The sequence below is a fragment of the Triticum aestivum genome, chromosome 7B (genome assembly GCF_018294505.1).
Source record: "Triticum aestivum cultivar Chinese Spring chromosome 7B, IWGSC CS RefSeq v2.1, whole genome shotgun sequence".
Taxonomy (NCBI): domain Eukaryota; kingdom Viridiplantae; phylum Streptophyta; class Magnoliopsida; order Poales; family Poaceae; genus Triticum; species Triticum aestivum.
The window spans coordinates 145538331-145541681 of record NC_057813.1 but is presented as its reverse complement, the minus strand read 5'-3'; the positions used below and the strand labels follow the sequence as shown (position 1 = coordinate 145541681).

The following is a 3351-nucleotide window of genomic DNA, read 5'->3' as shown; positions in this document are numbered from 1 at the left end:
CTTCCTGACGCGCCCCTCACCAGATGCACGCGGACGTGCTCATCCCCACCTCCTCATCTTGGTGATCATGAAGCTCTCCATCGGGGGCTCCATCTCCCTGGATCTGGTCGCAGCCCCCAATCTCAACCAGCGACGCCGGCCACCACCACCCCTCTATCATCGTCCCTCGCCGGCCACGACGAGGTCCTCCCTCCGGCATCGTGGATCTAGGTCCTCTTCTAACCCATAGATGGATCCCATCTACTCATCCACACCTGCACGCCCGATCTAGGATCTCCGATGCTCTTCCTCTCCTCAAGGGGCGTGGCGGCCGCCCTTTCCCTGCGGGTCGAGCGGGAATACAACATTCCCTCTTCTTCACCGCGCCAACGACCGCCACGACCGTGGTGCACGGAGACGCGCCGCTGGCCGCCGCAACATGGTGCGCACTAAGATGCGCCGCTCGGAAGCGGCCATAGTGCACACGGAGATGCGCGAGCCCCTGTTTGGAGGGACTGCCAAGAGCGCGGCTACAGCGAGCGAGCGCCTTGGCAGCATCGGCCCTCCCGCTGCTGTACTCCCCCCATCTGACTTGCATCTGCCGGCGACCGGAGGGTACGAAAACGGTGTGGATGCCCTCAACAACGGGAATGCTGTACGGGAAAAGTGGCGAAGGGGAGAAAAGGACCGCTTCCTCTGCTGCAGGTCACCGGAGCTCATCCTCTGCAAGTCACGGGAGGCGCGGTGGCGCCATTACTTCACTGCCCGTCATAGCGACTTCTCTCCACAGGGGTAAGAATAGTTGAATGCTTCGTTTCTGTTTCCGTTTTTTATCCGAACCTTGTTGTTGTAATGGCGTGACATGAATACACTAGTCACCTGACAATTAAGAAATTCTATAGCTTTATGGTATTTATCTGGGAGTAATTCCTGTTGCTTGTGACTAAGGACTTCTGCCTATGTTGGCCTTTTGTTGTTATTATATGCAGGGTCTGAGACAAGCACATGATTTGGGTTTGGACAATTTAAAGTTTTAGAACATGAGTTAATAACTTAATATAGGTTTCCAGTACCCATTCTTGTCACGTGATGTTGTAGTTCGCCTAGTTAGCAACTTAGCATTACCCCCTGATAACAGTTGGCCTCGCCGTCGTAACTCTTATTCTTATCAGAAGTATTTTACATGTTCACTAAGTTCCTGACCATAGGTGATCCACTTGATCATAATTTTGTTTCCATTTTAATTTAAATTGGGCAGTCTATCAGTTTTCTGCAGCAAGACAATTATCTGTATCTTCAAAGGTACTTAGATTATTTTACTAGCATATTTGCAATACCATAAGGTCGATCACCTTTTCCTATGAACTTTCTCACATGGATCTTGTAGCATTCAAGGATCAAATTCAGAGCCATTGTGGTAAAATTAACTAATTCACTGTTGTGTTTTATCTGTTGTGTTCTTTTACATTTTTCTATTCAATGAAGAGTGTGTTTAATGGTATGGCAGAATGCAGAATGCAGAGTGCAATACAAAGGTTCAGCACCACTCTGCCGCGCGCTGGTGGTGACCGACCTGCACTGTGTCCCTTGCATCATCTACAAACCACTTTAGTGAGCACTTGTATCTCTGCCTCCCTCCTCTACTATGAGCCCATTGCTGTGGCATACACTATTTTGTGGCCATTGAGCTGAACCCGATCCATGGTTAGTTAGGGCATACACTATCCCAATATTATTTTTCCTAAATCTCATGGTAAATCTGGAAGTTTTATTGCATATATGTGTATTATGCCATACCAGTAAACTTCTAAAAGCAAGTGGAGCTAAACCTTTGTATTGCACTCTGCATTCTGCAGATTACGCTATACTTATTCGCATGTCATGCTATATGAACATGCACTGCGGTTGTGATTGTTATGCTGGGAGCGATGTTCCTCATGGTCCCAGTAATGCTGCTAGCATGGAAGAGGCACTAGATCCTTGTTGTCACATTCCTTGAGCTCTCGTTGATGGAGGATAAATGGAACAAGTGATCATCTAGTGGAGACAAAGAGTAAGTCACAACCTCTTTGCTCCTCCTGTTCATAATAAGAAGGAATCCTTACTCTAGTGTCCCATTTACTTGTAGCTTTAATAATTTCGATACACAATATATATGATGCTTCCATGCTTTTCAAGTTTTTTGCAATATTGTTTTTCTCTATATTGCACCTAGAACTGAATGTTCGATTGGATCAGGCATGTAACATTGTGAGTAGGCCTTCTTGCATGTTTACTTTTCGCTTGGATCGGGCGTTCATGTAAACAGGATAGCTCCAACTCTTGTTTCAAGAATGAGTAGTACGCTGAAACTGCATTCTAGTAAATAGGGGTTACTTCTCAAATCTGAGAAATTTAAAACCAATCCTCATTGCTGACTGGCGGTGTATATATAATAATGGTATATGAAGATGAACTCGGCAAAAACTCAGCTTTTACCTTCAAAATATATGTACAGAATTTCCTGATCTAATCTGAAATGTCAACTGAGCATTATCTGTGACCTTTAAAACCAAAAATCTACTGTATGGACAAACACAAATCATACTACTGTTCTTTGTTTAGAAATGCTGTGCATTATTTTGTTGGTAGGTTTTCTCCCTAGGCATTTCTTTTCCTATCCTTTTTGTCCCCTACAGCCCGGGAATATGTATTCCAGAGATAAGTTTAATCCGAATCTAAGAAGAAAATTACATAGTTACATTGTGGCAGTCCTATAGTAAGAATACAGAGGTTTAAACATGTTTATTTGTGTACTACGCACATGTATTAGTGAGTCAATTTATTGTTCTTTTATACTAGATACTTTGTTATTCTCATTTGTAGGCACAATAAGATTTAAGGAATTTGGAAAGCATGTAATTTGTTTTTTAAGTTTCTTCTACTATATATTCATATCTACAAATGTCTAATGTTGTTGTGAATATGGTAGGTATATTGTTGTCCATCACAACCCGCCAAGACATATGGTTGCCATCAGAAGGGTTGACGACAAGAACACGAGTGACAACCTTAGTAGTTTATATGTGTTGTTCATGTAAATTGGATTGTACCGGTTCCTAATCCTTGTTGTGTGATATATGTTGTATATTATCATTTCATGGAGGATATTCTAAACTGCTAGGTTTTAGATACCTATGGATGGTTGCATATTAAGTGATTTTGTCAATATATGTTGTAGATACCTATGGATGGTTGCATATTGAGTCATTTGGTCCAAAATTGGCATTATGATTTACGGAACACATTATGCTAAAAGTGTATCTGATTAAAATTGGGATGAAGGAACGGATGGGACCAAATTTTAATTGATCCTAAATCCATGACGGTTTC

At 42.9% G+C, this 3351-nt stretch overlaps 1 long non-coding RNA gene across 2 annotated transcripts; it reads left to right on the top strand.

Annotated features, from left to right (window-relative positions):
- Positions 1–6: 6 nt before the first annotated feature.
- LOC123161820 (uncharacterized) lies at positions 7–3204 on the top strand. 2 transcript variants are annotated; one of them, XR_006480901.1, is made up of 4 exons: positions 7–771; positions 1494–1590; positions 1836–2032; positions 2951–3204. It is a non-coding gene; the product is annotated as an uncharacterized lncRNA (long non-coding RNA). The 2 variants fall into 2 exon arrangements; XR_006480900.1 differs by having other exon boundaries at positions 1487–1590.
- Positions 3205–3351: the final 147 nt, after the last annotated feature.